At 43.1% G+C, this 17,266-nt stretch overlaps 1 protein-coding gene across 1 annotated transcript in view; it reads left to right on the plus strand.

Annotated features, from left to right (window-relative positions):
* Positions 1–17,266, plus strand: part of LOC146783979 (uncharacterized) — a 778,724-nt gene that overhangs the window by 209,930 nt on the left and 551,528 nt on the right. The gene's annotated exons all lie outside the window — the stretch shown is intronic.

Genomic DNA, 17,266 nt, shown 5'->3' on the forward strand with positions numbered 1-17,266 from the left:
AACTTTTTCCAGTTCCAGCTTGTCCGCTTACATACATCCTGATTGGATGATATGATGTGCATGAGCACTCTTTTTTTTCATGTAGAAATCCGTGATCAATTTTGTTTCTGATCTCTTCATAAATTTGTTGCTGCTCTTCATTCAGTTGTCTTTCCAAATTTTGTAAGTCTATAAATTCTTCTTGAGCTTGATTCATAGCCGTTTCCACTTCATTCATGGCTATTGATGCTTCATTTTCAACGATTGGTTGTCCTAGGGGATCTTGACTGAGTGTTCCTGAACTTTGGCTGTCTTGAGAACTGTCTCTAGCTACTTCAGCTGCAATTGTAGTTTCCTGTTCAATTTCTTCATTTAACATTTGCAGATAAGTTGAGAATGTACTGCATTGTATGCTGTCTTTGCAAGCATTAAAAGAATCTTCATAGCTTTGAAATTCTCCCAGTAGTTCATCCTCTGTACGCCATGGTTTAAACAGCTGTAAAAGAGCCAAGTAGTAAAATTCCTTTTTGTCAGTAGTGTCGCAACTCAGCTTCCTGTGATTTATCAAACTTCCTTTTGTTTGCTTCACCAAACATCCTTCCTCACCAATGACTTTATATTTTCCATTGTTGATGTCTTCTGCGGCTTTTCGTGAATAAATGTAGTTCTGCAGCACTTCATAGAGACACATGTTCTCCAGATGATGACTTCTTTTGGGATAATATGTGTCCAACATGTTTGATTTCAAAATATCTGTACTTTCTGGGTCATTCTCGGCCAAATATTCAATTTCTCCAACAGATTTCAGTACCCGATTTCTCATTGCTGCAAGGCCTAAACTTGCCCAAATTATTCTTCTTGATTTCGAGTAGAGACTTGCAGAAGATAACCTATCTGAACATTCGTAGGATCCAATTTCTCGATGCGATAACATCTTTAAACTGAAACTGTACAGCTTCTTACTGACAGTCTTCTCGTGAGAAATCTCTTCCCACATTTCTTTCAATTCAGTTTTTTCAGATTTAGTAATGTAAAACGTTACATATCGAGCAACAGCAATGGAATTGTCAGCTACATACTGTATATCCATGTTAGCATTCCACATGGATAAAATGACTGGGTTGTAGTCATTTATATTTTTTGATTCTTCTTTTCTTTTTAGGTTGTAGGTATTCTTAGGTGATTTTCTTGTGATAGTATGTCTCACAGATGACATAAAACTGTTTACTCTTCCATTTGAAAGAACAGGTCTAGGAAATCCAAATCGACATTTAGTGTAGTATTTATCTTTGCTCTTGTATTTACGTCGACAGTATTTTCCACACCGATGACTTTGGAAACGTAAAACTTGCTCCTTTAACTTTTTCTCTTCTGTGCTTTTTGGTATAGCACATGTTGCATATTCTTCAATGTAAGATAACACTGCTTAATCAGCATCTGTTCCAAACTTTGGGGCATCCTTGATCCACAACAGCATATGAATATGAGGAGCACCTCTTGCCTGGTACTCTTTTCTCCAAAAGAAATCCACTACTTCTCCAAGAGGTGGATTTTTTTTATTGCAGATGAAGGACATCATAGCCTCAAATCTATGATTGAAATATCTGCAAACATTAACCGGATCCAATGAGCACAGTTCTCCTGCTGTCTTGTATTCGATGTTTTTAATGTTTGAATTTGCCTCTCGTAGAAAATCCAGTAAATCATCCCAAGCGTACTCAGCACAGCTTAGGGTAAGGAACCATGTTGGTGTTCCTAAATTTCGTAACATGCATTTTAATTCACCATGGCGTCGGTACCAATATTCATTTGTCCCACGCTGACAAGCCATCAGATTGATCAGTTGTGTTTCCAAATGATCATCTCGGTGCTGCACTTTCTCCATAAAATCCTTAGCAGACACATTTTGTAAATGTACTCCACTTTTTAAAATGTGATTTACTGCATAAGATAGTGCAGACAAGTCGCTTTCAAATAAAAGATGGAACAAATAAGGAATACTTTGTCGAAATCTGGGATCTTCTGCATATAGTCTTGTAGTCCGATACTCAGAAGCTGGAATCTGTTCTGGATGTTCATCGTATCGTCCTCCTTTTCCTTTAGGAAACAGCTGGGGAGAAAACATCGAGCTTCCAAGCTCTCTTCCCATACACTCACGGGAGTTCCTTTTGCTTTCTTCATCTGAAAGAGATCAATATTGTCTCCCATAACTTCTTTTGAATGAAGAGGATGTATGCTAAAATGTTCATAAATTTCTTCTTCCTTTGACTTGTCCACTTTTTCAATTTGTCCAGTTGGTGTTTCTGTGTCTTCTTGTAAATCTTTTTCTTCTTCTTCTATATAAATTGATTCATACCATTTGTTATTCCTTTTCAAATACAAATTTGCTCTTTGTACTTTCCGTACATCTACCAGCTCCTGCCAAATCTTCTTATTCTTTGTAGGTACACCATTAACCAGAATAACTAATGGTTCAGTTTCCAAAGTATCTGCATCAATAGTTTCCATATTCTTTTTCAAATCCAAGGGCAAATACACCACTCTACCTTTTAAACCTCTCAGTAAATCTGAAGGAGGTAATTTACCAGTTTTGGGCTCCATACGTACTATGGTCTGGAACGGATAAACACATTGAATAAGTGTAGACTCATATGTATTTAATTCAGAAAGTTCGGCAGGAATAACATCCAATTCTAAATTATTATGTACAGCTCTGGTTGGCATTCTATTTTCCTCTAACTTTTTGTAACAGTATTTACAAATACGCTGATCTTCACCCAATTCAAAACAATTTTCAAGAAATATATATGTGGCAAAATCCTTCCACTTATAATTATCTTCATTTTCACTCTTTCTGTAGAGATCAACATTCCTAGTTTGTTTTCTATAATGAGTTCTGCGGCAACAAATACAAGTTATATTTGGTCTTTCATTAGAGATTATTGCAAATTTTGTTATGTGATCATTAAATGTTTTACTTACAGAGGGTTCTACATTCTCTTCCACTTCTTCCTCATTTACTGTGTCCTTTTCTGCACTGTCTTGTTCAGGACCAAAGTAACAAAACTGAATTTCATCAATAACCTTCTCTACATCTGATACCGATCCACGGAACAGAGCCCTATTCAATTCATCTAACTTTATTGCTGGACTTTTAGCAAAATACAACCGTCTCACAAACTTTCTCATTTCAGTATGATGAACAGCCAGCATCCTAAAATGATGAAAAACACTATTACACACTTTTCTAGATAGACAAGCCAGAGAATGACCCTGCAAACCAGTATTCTCTCTCACTCTGCATGGATCTAGACTTTGAAGCACCTTAATCTTCTGTTTTACACTTTTTTTACTATATTCTCTTAGAAACTCACGAAATTTATCAATAGATTCCTGACGCACAGTGCAAATACTACTACAATTCCAAGTGTACACTGGGGCTTTAGGACGTCTCCCCATAGCCTCATCCGCCATCACTTGTACCTCATCTCTTGGAACCATTATCTCCTTCTCCATTATGCAACCATTTTTCACTTCATAAGCACGACCTCTGGTGTCAACTGCATGCAGCAAACTATTACTTTGAAAATAACTCTCTTCATTAAAAAAAGGTTCACTACTTGAACTATGCATCCATTCTCCTAAAAACACTTTACAAAAGTTTGTGCTTTTCACTACTCTTTTCCTTTTGCTTTGTGATTTCAGTACATTAACCATTTTATCTAATGTACGCATCCTATTCAAAATTAAAATGAATAGTTTCCTTTTTAATTCTAATGCCTTTGCTGCAATGGCTTCAATTTCTTTTTTTCTCTTATAATATTTTGCCTTTTTCTTATATTTCTTCACATCCTTTATCAAATTGGACATCACTCTTCTCTGAAACATTTTTCTACGTATCTCTTTAAACGCTGTTTTTCTGTTTAAGTTAATCTTTATTGTTGCAGAAGGTATATTTGCATTAACTAAATTCTCAATTTTTTCCTGTTCTTTTCTATTGAAAACATTCTTTCCAGTACAGACATTTTGTACATTTTTCCTTTTTTTGAAGATGTTCTTTAAAAAATCTTTTGTCTGCTTACCAGAAGACTTTCTCTTTTTCCCAACATGAGCATCTCCAACTAACTTAGGTCCTCCAGTTGTCTTCAAATATAGTTTTTTTTGTGGTTTTTCCTTAGTCTGGATTTTGTAGGCATCTTAAATTTTGTTCACTGCTCTTCAGCAATACCTGAAAAAAACTAAAAAAAAATCCTTTTTTATATTTAAATATATTACTACATTTTTTATGATCTTTTCAAATCTTAAAATACTAAGTACCCCTTTCCTAGAAGTGAAAATCACAATAACACCTTCACAAATTAAATATCTAAAAACAATTCCTGTGTGCACACAGAGTCATGCTTTGAAATTAGGCAGAAAACGAAATTTCTTTGCCAATTGGAAAGCACACTTTCTACTACTTTTTTGGCAAGTGATAAGTACTTTTACAGTCTGACACATTTTGAATCCACTTTTCAGATTCTGATAAAAGCACATGTCCAATCTGCTTTTTGAGACCAGCACCATGTGTAACCTGGGTGACTGACTACACTCCAGCAAGGGCAACCAGCCTTAGTGATGCTGAATGTATTTGCATTACTAAGTGCAACCTCAAACCCAACTCGGTTGTGAATACTGTGCATGATTCCACAGGATAAGCAGCTGGGTGTGTGCTAAGAGTATGCTTCTGCATAAAAAAATAGCTCCCCCTTTCCATCTAATGCAAATGTAAAATCACCAGAGCAATACCAAACAGCTTTCTGAGACCAGCAACATGTGTAACCTGGGTGACTGACTACACTCCAGCAAGGGCAACCAGCCTTACTGATGCTCAATGTATTTGCATTACTGACTGCAACCTCAAACCCTAAAAGTATTCCTCATTTATACCACTACACCTTAATTTATGGTGAAAACATAGTCCATATTATTTTACATGTTTGTATTTGCATTACTAAGTGCAACCTCAAACCCCACTCGGTTGTGAATACTGTGCATAATTCCACAGGATAAGCAGCTGGGTGTGTGCTAAGAGTCTGCTTCTGCAGAAAAAAATAGCTCCCCCTTTCCTACTAATGCAACTGTAAAATTACCAGAGTAGTACGCAATAAATCTCTGCCTGTAATTCCTCTTTGCACACAGAGTCATGTTTTCATATTAGTCTGAAAACGTAATTTCTTTGCCAATTTGAAACCACACTTACTACTCTTTTTTTTGGCAAGTGATAAATACTTTTACAGTCTGACACATTTTAAATCCACTTTTCAGATTCTTAAAAAAGCACATGTCCAAACAAAATTTTCAGACCAGCAACATGTGTAACCTGAGTGACTGAGTACACTCCAGCAAGGGCAACCAGCCTTAGTGATGCTGAATGTATTTGCATTACTGACTGCAACCTCAAACCCCACTCGGTTGTGAATACTGTGCATGATTCCACTGGATAAGCAGCTGGCTGTGTGCTAAGAGTCTGCTTCTGCACAAAAAAATAGCTCCCCCTTTACATCTAATGCAAATGTAAAATCACCAGAGCAATACGCAATAAATCTCTGCCTGTAATTCCTATTTGCACACAGAGTCATGTTTTCATATTAGTCAGAAAACGAAATTTCTTTGCCAATTTGAAAGCACACTTACTACTCTTTTTTTTGGCAAGTGATAAGTACTTTTACAGACTGACACATTATGAATCCACTTTTCAGATTCTGATAAAAGCACATGTCCAAACTGCTTTTTGATACCAGCACCATGTGTAACCTGGGTGACTGACTACACTCCAGCAAGGGCAACCAGCCTTAGTGATGCTGAATGTATTTGCATTACTGACTGAAACCTCAAACCCCACTCGGTTGTGAATACTATGCATGATTCCACAGGATAAGCAGCTGGCTGTGTGCTAAGAGTCTGCTTCTGCATAAAAAAATACCTCCCCCTTTCCATCTAATGCAAATGTAAAATCACCAGAGCAATACCAAACAGCTTTCTGAGACCAGCAACATGTGTAACCTGGGTGACTGACTACACTCCAGCAAGGGCAATCAGCCTTACTGATGCTGAATGTATTTGCATTACTGAGTGCAACCTCAAACCCTTAAAGTATTCCTTATTTTTACCAGTACACCTTAATTTATCGTGAAAACATAGTCCATATTATTTTACATGTTCCTCACATTTAAATTTCTCCCAAAACAGAAAATGATAAACACAACTTCAACAAAAGGAATTCCAATTCAATTATTCATTTCTTAATTTACCATATACATCCCCTCTCAAACTCTAAACTCACCTTTAAAATTAGTTAGTTGTGAAAGAAATGTGGCACTCAAACAGCAGATTATCAGAGCCAGGATCTCTGTTCTGTACACCTCTCTCCTCTCAGCAGAACCAGATAATGGCAATGTTTCCCTCTTTTTTTCCACACATATACATGTTAATTTCAAATCTCAGTGCTTCCCCCTTTTTTTCAAATGTAATCACACATTTCTATTGGTTGAAAACCAACCCTTTTCCAAAAGTACCCTTCCCCCAACTTGACTTCAGCCTAGTACCCTTCCCCCAACTTGACTTCTGCCTGCTACCATAGCAACAGCTCTTGAAACACTGCTGTGTAGAGTTAGGTCAGAAGTTCACCACACAATGTTTCATTTCCAAAGAGCAGGAGTGCTTGACTTTTCAAACCTAACAGCAAATCCATAGTACTGTTCTTTGGTAACACATTTTTCTGTACCAATAAAAAACATGCTTCTATAAATTTACACATACAGCCTAGTTTTTATTGTAGAATGGTATGAAACAGCCAATCAGTTCTTTTTTTATAAAAAAAAATATGTATGCCTCCATTTCCAAACTGTCTTTCATTTCTTTTTACCATTCTGCTGAATTACACCTCCTGAGTGCATCCAGTTCTCCTTTGAAGATGTTCACAGTGTGGATTGTAGGGCACAGCTATGTCTTCTAGAGTAAAAAGTATGCAGAGAAAACAGGTATGGTGAGAGACCTTGCTTTGCCAAATGTAGACATTAAATGGATTGGTCAGAGAGGGTTAAAGTGGCACCAATTGATGCCATTGGTGAAATCCTTCATGCAAATCCAACACCCTGACCTCATAATAGTGCACTGTGGTGGCAATGACCTAGGCACTTTGACTGGGGTAGGTCTGGAAATGCTTATGAAGGAGACCTTTGCACAACTGTTTTCACTTTTCCCTAAAACTGCATTTGTGTTTTCTAACATATGCCAAAGGCAAAAATGGAACTGGTCCAATCATTTTTGTCCACAGATTGACAAAGCAAGAAAGCACGTCAACAAATCTGTTTCTGCTTTCCTCCGTGACTATGGTATGGGTTCCATTTACCACAACAACTTGCATAACGACATTCAAGACATTTATAGAGGAGATGGTGTACACTTCACTGATGAAGGGAACAGAGTCTTCCTCTTGAACCTTAGACTCTGCATCGGTACTTACTTGTAGGTACCACTAAAAAATCACTTAATAAACACAACGGCTCTTTTTAGAGCCCCCTAATATCTAAACACTTAAATCTGCATTTCATTTCTTTTTTTTTTTTTTTTTTACCGTACGCGTACGGTGAGCTTACCGTACGCGTACCCCGCGATTTTTTTTTAAAATTAATAAATGTTTTTTTTGTACTTTTCTGTCCTTCTTTGACCCCCTTTCAAATGTTAGGGGGTCTGTAACTCTCTTCCTTGCCCCCTTTTCAAGTTATCACCTTTTTTTTCTGAGTGAAACACACAAAATGGCGGCCGCCGCTTCCTGGTTTCGACCGATTCGAATGTTTACTAAGATCTAACAGCCAATCAAAATCGCGCTCGCGCTCGTCACCGTACGCGTACGGTAAGCGCACCGTAAGCGCACCGTAAGCTGGCTCAGATATATATATTGATTTAAAGGCTATTTTCTCAGAATCTACTGAACAGATTTACACCAAACCTACAAAAGGCACTTCCTTGACCTGAGGACTACCTCTCTGCCAAATTTCAAGTAATTCTGTTCAGCCGTTCGGGCTGTAGCTGTGTCTAAAGGTCCTATGGAAAAATGCATGGGAAAAACGTGTTTTGGGACCCCCCTTTTATCTCAGCCCCCGCTTGACGAATCCCCCCGAGACTTTCAGGGTAGGAGCGGAGCGTAGCGCCCCACCTATTTTGAAAATTTCGCGAGGATTTGTCGACCGGCGCCAAAGTTATTCAAAATAGAATGTTGCGGTTTTCCTATGGTAAGAGGGTCCTAACTATAACTACCTACTGGCGACCGCCAGTAGGTAATATATATATATATATAACTTCAACCACTAGTATATGTAGTAGACCTTTGTACTTACTACCATTCCTATGTGATTTAGAGTTTATCTGTTTGTATCTCTTCCTTGAGTGACTTTACAACTTGTACATTTGCAATTTTTTTCTGTTTGTATCTCTTATGTAACTCATGTAATCCAAAGTCCTTATGTAACGCAACTGGTTCTTTTGCAAAGCGCTCTGACACCTTCGGGTAATTTTCGCGCTATATATAATCGCAGCAAATAAATAAATAAATAAAAAGCCCAAATGTCATACAATCCAGACGTTTATTCTAGAGACAGGCAGAGGCACCAAATGGTTAAAGTAAGAAAATGGCCGCTTTCTAAAAGTGGCATTTTCAGACCCACAATTTAAAAAACAACTTCAATAAAAGATGTGTTTTTAAATTGTGATTTCAGAGGCACCAAACTCTAATTTTCTATCAGCTCCCAATTGAAAGATACACCTATAAAATGCTAAATGACAGCTTCAATGCTAACCTATAGGAGGGATAGGCCTTTGCTGCAGTGAAAAGCGAATATGGGGGCATATGCATCAACCAAACTAATACCGATTCCTTAATAGCGAAAAATAAGGAATCGCCATTAAGGAATCGGTAATTGGCATGCATCAACAGATTCGGTGAAATTTAGCGATTCCTTAAAAATCGCTAAATTTACCGATTCCTTAATAGCGGGGCACGCAAACGGCCTCACTAGCAAATAGCGAGTTCGGTAATACCGATTTGGCTAATAGCGAGTTCGGTAATACCGAATTAGCTATTACCGAATCGGTAATAGCGAAATCGCAAATTGCCGCGTCGCTCCAGGAACAGGCTGATGACATCACCAACCAGGAAATACTGCTGCCCCACCCACATAGCCTCGACAGAGGAGCAGACAGGAGCTGGAAAGAAGGACAGGCTGTGCAGAGTGAGGCCACACAGATTCTGCCATTCACATCACACATCCATCATGTCGCAGGAAGTGCCATCCAGCGCAGAATCTGCACGCAAGCGCAAGAAGAAGTTTTCGGACAGGGAGCTGGAGTACCTCATCGAGGGAGTGTCCAGCAAACACGACCGCCTCTTTGGCAAGCTGTCCCTCAAGGTGCCTGAGACCGAGAAGCGGCGCATCTGGCAGCGCATCCGTGAGAGGGTCAATGCGGTTGGCGTCACTAGCCGCAGCATCGACGACCTTAAAAAACGGTGGTATGACCTGCGGAAGCGCGCAAAAGAGAGGATTGCTGAGAGGCTCCGGGAGGCAAGAAGGACTGGAGGCGGAACAACCACTGCACCATCCAACACAGCCCTGGAGGACCTTGTGGAAGGGACGATAGAGCGGGAAGCCGTCGTGGGGGTGATCCAGATGGACACGTCCGGCGCAGCCACAAGTGCCCAAGGTAAGATGCATGCCTGTGCCACACCCAGCATAGCGTAAATCCATACCCATGCCCCCAGCCCAATCTCACTGTGTCTGCAGCTCTGGCACAGACAGCTCCACACATGACACTACTGCATCTTGGGAGTTGTAGTCTAGTCAGCCCAGAGTGCAGGTACAGGCGTAAATCCTCTGAGCACACACCACATATTTTGTACATGGCTGTAGACTGTTCATTTGTTGGACCACAGAGGGACATTAATGGGTACAACACTATGTAGGTGTAATCATCCCACTAATCATGCACTGTTTCACACACAGATGCATCACCTGGGGACTCTGACGACAGCGACCAGCTGATCATTTCTGAGACACCCGTGGAGTCAGACCAGGAGACTGCGCAGGATGCGCACGCACCGCCAACACCTGCCACCCCACCAGCACCACCTCCACCAGCGCCACAATCAACGGCACCAGCACCAGTGCCACAAGCCAAGGCACCAGCACCTGCGCCACAAGCCAAGGCACCAGCACCTGCGCCACAAGCAACGGCACCAGCAAGACAGCCTGCAGCTAGTACAGCCACAATACCGCAGAGGCACAGGCACCAAGTTGCGCCCTTGCAGGAGATGGCAACCCCCCCCCCGCAATTGGCACCCACGCAGCGCACATCCACACAACCTGCTGCACCACCTGGAGGCTCAAGACACGCACGGCGTCACAGGGCCCGTCGCAGTTCCGTCTCCTCAGCAGACCAGGATGTCCCAACAACCTCTGCAATCGAGGAGAGGATGCTGCGTACACAGAACCTGCAGGGAAGACATGTGGCTAGCATCAGCTGCAATATCGTGCGCCTAGCGAGGGAGATGCGCGCCATGACTGCAGCAGTCACCGACATGGGCTCCGCGGTCAGGGACATGGGCACGGCGGTCAGGGACCAGACCACTGCGTTGCTGATGGCAATGCTCAGCTCAGGGAGGAGGTACGTGGGCTCACCCGTGCCATCAGGGAGGGCCATGAGTCCCAGAGGAGGAGTAACCGGCAGCTAATGTTGCGTTCTGCCGCCGCTACCAAGGCCATACAACGGCACAGCAACTGCACCGCTGTGTTGGCACGCCGCACAGTCTCCCTGCAGGTGGACCTTGGGCACTTCTGCGGTGATGTGGCCAAGTCACTGGGACACATCACCACTGCTGTGGAACAACTTCAGAGCAGCACATGCAGTGCTGCAGCATTGGGAGGGGATGACACCAGTGAGGCTGCCTCCAGTGTCAGCAGCGTGTCACTGGCAGAGGCCAGCACCAGGCGCCGAAGTTCGCGTGCCTCCACGGGGACAGGCCGTGGTGAGGCTTTGGATGCACCTGAGCGGAGGCTTGGTGTACGTGGCAAGCGCCACTAGAAATTTGGACATGCTGCAGGTCCATGGTGGAGCAACCATGGCCATCCAATTATTGTGTTTGCACAGGCCTGACTTTAAGGAACCTTTTATTTACATTTATGCAATCGGAGCATGATTCCCAATGCTAGTTCTGTTGCACAATCCTCAGTGCTACTGTGCATTAAACAGTTGCACCCAACACCAACTTGTAATGTCTCATTTTACCCAGGGTCAAAAATGATTTTGCATTATGTCTGTCCGCCTCCTATGGCCCTCTGCTGTGTTTGGGATGTGTGCCGGTCGTCGTTGGGCGGGTGGTTGGTCAGCCTGGGGGTCGTCATCCCTGTCCACCTCCATGGGTATCCCCCTTCTGGTGGCAATGTTGTGCAGCATTGCACATACAGCAATTATTCGACAGCATGTGTCTGGTTGGTATAGCATGGCGCCGCCAGTCTTGTGGAGGATACGGAAGCGGCTCTTGAGAATCCCAAAAGTCCGCTCTATCACATTCCTCGTGCTGATGTGTGCAGCGTTGTAGCGATGTTCCTGCGGGGTTGCTGGATTTAGGTATGGGGTGAGTATGTATTCCCGCAGGGCGTAAGCACTGTCACCTAGAAGATAGAAGCATAGACTTAGCATTGGTGATGTACATACATGTGTGGTGTTGGTGTGGGGAAGCGTAGTTCTACGTACCTAACAGGAGTCCCTCTCCAAATTCTCCATTGAGTAGTCGCCTGTGCATTCCACTGTTGCGGAAGATGTATGAGTCGTGTGTGCTCCCTGGGAATTGTGCCACTAGGTCCGTTATGATGTTGTTGGCATCGCACACAACCTGCACGTTGATCGAGTGGTATGACTTGCGGTTCCTGAAAAGGTACTCATTTGCTGACGGAGGACATATGGGGATATGCGTGCAGTCGATGCATCCAATCACATGTGGAAATTGTGCCACCTGGTAGAATGCCTGTTTGGTGCGGTCCAACTGCTGTGGGGTTGTGGGGAAGCTGATGTGTGTGTGGAGCATTGTCAGCATGGCATCTAGGAATTTCTTGAAGAAGCGTGACAGTGCGCTTTGCGAAACACCTCCGGCAACCGCAATTACCCCCTGGAAACTCCCTGAGGCCAGTAGGTGCAGGCTGCATAGGACCTGAACGTGCGCAGGGATAGCATTTGTCCTGTGTGTCTGGTGCTGCAGTAATGGTTCCAGGTCTGCAATCAGGCGCATGATCATAGCGCGATTGAGGCGATACTTCTGGTACACCTCGTCCTCATTCTGGCCGAGCAAGGTTATGCGCAGTCTGAACACTCGCTCCTGGACCCTTCTCCTGCGCTGTCCTGCTGCATTGATCCGCATCCTCCTTGCAAGCACGTAGAGGGCAGCCATTTTGTGGGAGCCAACAGGGTCTCCTGGGCCACATTTAAGGGTTTAGTGATTGCCTCAATGATTTGCACATGTAGGAAGAATTTGTATTTTTTTTTTTTTTTTTTTTGTAACTTTACCTCCAGGTTTTGATTCCCCTTATTTAGCTCTGGCAAAATAGCGATTTTTGGGATTTTCGTTATTAGCGAGTTTTGTTGCATTGGGGTGCGATTCGTTATTTGCTATTGGCAATTTCCGGGAGCTAATAGTGATTTCGGTAATTGCGAATTCGGTATATAGCGATTCGGTAAATTAGCATTTTGGGTATTAGCGATTCGGTATGTTCGAGGTTATTTATTTAGCGATTCCTTATTTGCTCGGGTTTTGGGTTGATGCATTGGGATTGGGTATTTTTCACACAATACCGGGAGCTATTAACGAATCGGTATTTTACCGACTGGATTTTGGCTTGATGCATAAGGGTGTAAGTGTTTTTTTACTACCAGTACATGTAAAACTTGAAAGCACATGTCCCACCTCTTAAATACATAGCACTCGGCCCCCGTGGTTACCTTAGGCCTACCTTAGGGGTGTCTTACAAGAGAAGGTCTGAGCCTAGGAAGTACGTGTACTTGCCAGGTCGATATGGCAATTAAGAACTGCGCTCACAGGCTATGCAGTGGCAGGCTTGGGATACTTTTGGAGGCTACTCATGTGGATAGTGCAATCAGTGCTGCATGTCCACTAGTAGTATTTTGTTTACATGCCCTGGACACATATAGTGCACTGTACTAGGGACTTACTAGTAAATCATATATGTCAATCATGGAGAAACCAAATGCATGACATTTTAGACACAGAACACAGGCACTTTAGCACTGCTCAGCAGTGGTATAGTGCCCAGAGTCCAAACACCACCAAAAACGAATTCCAATACACAATCAATAACAGGAGGCTAGAAGCAAAAAGGTGAAACCACTCCAAAAACATGCCAGGTCTAACAGCACCCATCAGTCATACAGTAATAAAATTACATCGTATCCATTTTACATTTGACAAAGCAAAATAATATCTCTCCTAACAGGGGCTAAGAAGGATTCTGACAGTACAAATCTTTTATAATCACAGTGTATCAGAGGGAGTAACCATCCCTAAATGCTTGGCAACTAAATTAATCCTGTGACATTCCATGGAACAAAATAACAATCTAATCTTGTACCCAGGGTGACTGTGAGAAGCGCGGTTTATTATTTGATGTGGTTGTGTGACCTCACCATGTAATGAACTCACAAACCCTTCTTGTGGCCAGTCAGGTTCATTTGCAAGACAATAGTTCAACCCAGGGAAGCTGTCCTTTAGAGCAGGAAGGCTTTGTCAAAGGAACAAGTGTGAATCATTTATAAGTACCAAAACAGTTGATTAAGAAAGAAACACAACACAAAGAAAATCCGACACCAATTTATAAAAATAGGTCTTATTTTTATGAATTTTTAGACACCAAAAATCCATTGGAGGGTTTTGGAAATATAAATAATTAGTCAAATAATAAATTTCTGCTGTTCATTTAAATCTTGAACAAGCAAATGGCAACTACCGTGCTTAGCCACTCCTTTGAAAACTTTTGGAAACTTCTGTATAGTTGAGTTTGGTTACTCTAGCCCGCTTTTTTATCACCAACTCCATAGGGTTGAATAAGGCTTGGCAGCACAGTTACCTTGTTTTCAAAGCAGTCTCCAGTCCATTTACAGGTTCTATAGACGCACCGCCATGTGCATCATTGGAGTGGTCCTGATGCAACAGATCCTGAAGATGCTGATTTGGGTTGATAGGGGTCTTTCTGTATTGGAGACAGGCTGCAAGGCACACAGAGCAGTAAGAGCAGAGAAATGCCCAACCTCTAAAACTGGCATTTCTAAAATAGTAATGTTAAATCCAACTTCACAATTAAAAAGGATTGATCATTACCATTCCAAAGACATAAAACATGATGCAGCTACGCCTTTCTGATCAGGATTGCAACTTAAAAGTGTTTTAAGGACTTCCCAATCCAAACCTATGAGAGGAGTAGGCCTCATAGTACTGACTTATTTTTTAGCTGTTTGTCACTATCAGGACATGTAACACTTAAAAGTGCATGCCCTACCTTACACAGCACCCTGCCCTATGGGCTACCTAGGGCCTACCATAGGGGTGACTTATGTGTAATAAAAGAGGAGTTTAAGGCTGGACAAGTAGTTTTAAATGCCAAGTGGAAGTGGCAGTAAACTGCACACACAGGCCCTCCAATGGCAGGCCTGAGACAGGTTTGAAAGGCTACTGGTGTGAGTGGGATAATCTGCTTGTACTGTGCAAGAGTCTGCCTGGTGCAGGTCTCCAGGCTTCTGTCCCACTGACAGTACGTGGAGACCCCTAGGCCAGAAGTGGTCTTACCAGGGACAGTCTTGAGGTGCTCTTATCTCGGAACTGGCAACCCCTAACCCACTGGTCCTCCCACTGTAGATTGTTTCCAACTCCTACCCCTACCCATGAGCCTCTGTACCCTCCCCTTTGGATTGGTAACCCCAGAAAACAGAACTTGTGGCAGTCGCCTCCCCCAAAGCTCTTCTGACACTAAAGAACTCCCATTGGTGAATGGTCTCTTGGTACAGACCAGGCTCCCATGCTTGTGCTCCCTCTGGGAGCATTCCAAGCTCAGGGGCTGGGAATAGGGTACGCTGTCCCTCAGCCCACCCCACCTCATGGGTACACAAAGTGGTCAGAGCTGGGTCAAGGGAAACAAAAATCTGTTCAACGAAGTTGTAACAGCCCTTTTGCTTTTGGTCTGTTAAAGTGGAGCAAAGGCCAACTCCATCCACAGAGCCATCGTTGACAGCAGGTTAGGGAGAGGTTGACTTTCCTCTTCTCCCCCTCCATTGGTCATCATGAGCATGGTAATTTCTGCTCTGTCATGGTGGAGATGTATCTTATAGCCCTGTATAAACCTGTGAGGGTTTCTTGAGGTGCCTCTACCAGATAGATGACTTTCCCTCTCTTTTCCACATTTGGATAGGGTCTAGTCCACTTTTCCTGTAGTGCCCTAGGAGCTACAGACTCTAAAATATGAACTAAGTGTCCTTGTTGGTAATCTACTAGTGAGGACTTCTAGTCATACCAGTGCTTGACAAGGTCCTGGCTGGTCTTCAAACTTCTTGTTTGCCTTCACAAAGTACTTTGCCATCCTGGAACAAAGGCCTAATGCATAACACACAATATTTTGTTTAGGTTCCTTGATGGGCCTCTCTCATCCCACTATCACTAAACTCGGTGGACCTCTACAGAGAGACCTAAGAGGAGCTCAAAACGGCCGAAGCCCATTCCTATTTGGGATACCTCCCTGTAGGCCAACAAGAGACATGGTAGAAGGACAGCCCATTTACTGCTAAGGTTTTCTGGCAAACCCATTATCATGCCTTTCATGGTCTTGTTAAATCTCTCAACCAAACCATTATCTAGGGGATAATAGGCAGTGGTGAATTTAAAACGAAGACCACACTCAACCCACATTTCTTTCAGATAGGCAGACAAAGTGACTGCCTCTATTTGAAGTGTCTTCCTTAGGGAAACATTCTCTGGTATATTTATCAAAGAGGGCCCTAGCCACAGCAGGAGCTTTCACAGTACTGAGGGGAATGGCTTCTGGATAGCTGGTGGTATGGTCCACTACCCCAGGATGAACCTATTTCCAGATGCAGTTTGTGAGTCTAGGAGACATTTCAATTCCCACCACAAGAAGTGATATCAGGGTAGCCTTTGGTTTGCCCCCTGTCTTGCCACTTGATTGACAGGTAACACAGAAACAACATAATTATTTTACTTTCTCAAACAGCTGAGGCCCATAAAAGTGATTGATCAACCTCTCCCAGGGTTTGGTCAGCCCCAGATGGCAAGTTAAGGGAATGTCATGAGCTAGGTTAAGGAGAATTATCTGTACTGCTTGCAGACCACAAGTGCCCTGGTTGCCCTTGGTTTGGGGTCCCTAGCCTCAATGTACACAGATTCCTCCTCCCTGTATACCTTATGGGTACCACTGACATCCCCTTGTCCTTGTCTTTCATCTAGCTGCCATTGGCCTTGAAGAGTGAGACAAGTCTTCTGCCCTGGCTCAAGTCCACTATGCACTGGGGACCTGGGTCATTCTTTGAGACTCCCTTGAAATCACTGTACGGTTTCTTGTGCTCTAGTTGACACACGCACTCAGGAAGGCCCAGGCAGACGTTTCCAGGTCCTTTTCCAGCACACACTCCACAGGGATGGCAGGGGACACAGCCACCTTCTTCAGGTCAGTAACCCCTCTCCACTCACAGTCCACCATTGCCATGGGATGGGACTTTGTGTTGTTGTCAGAGTTGGACTATCTGGCACATCGAATTAGTGAGTATTTAGTCTGGGGAAAACAATTTATCCATGACCATGGATATGCTGGCACTTGTATTTGTCAGCCCTTGATTCTTGTCCACTACCTATACTATTCCATACTTGGAGGCCAGGGTTCAAAGAGTTCAATTTCCTGCCCAACCACTGAAAATAATGCAATCTCAGTGAACGCTCTAGAACTCCCAGGGACAACTTCCACCCCCATCCATACACTAACAATGCCTTTGGGGTGGTCACCAGTGGGTGATGTTTTGGTGCACAGCAAATCTCCCCTCTTGTGCCCTGGCTGTTGACAGTCATAGCACACCCCTGGCTTTGAAGGGGCATAATTCTTTCCCACGTACCCCCAGCCTTTGAACTGGGATGAACTCAGTGCTCCTCCCCTTGAGCATTATTTAGGGCTCCTTAGGGGGTCTC

The sequence above is a fragment of the Triturus cristatus genome, chromosome 11, assembly GCF_964204655.1.
Source record: "Triturus cristatus chromosome 11, aTriCri1.1, whole genome shotgun sequence".
Classification (NCBI taxonomy): domain Eukaryota; kingdom Metazoa; phylum Chordata; class Amphibia; order Caudata; family Salamandridae; genus Triturus; species Triturus cristatus.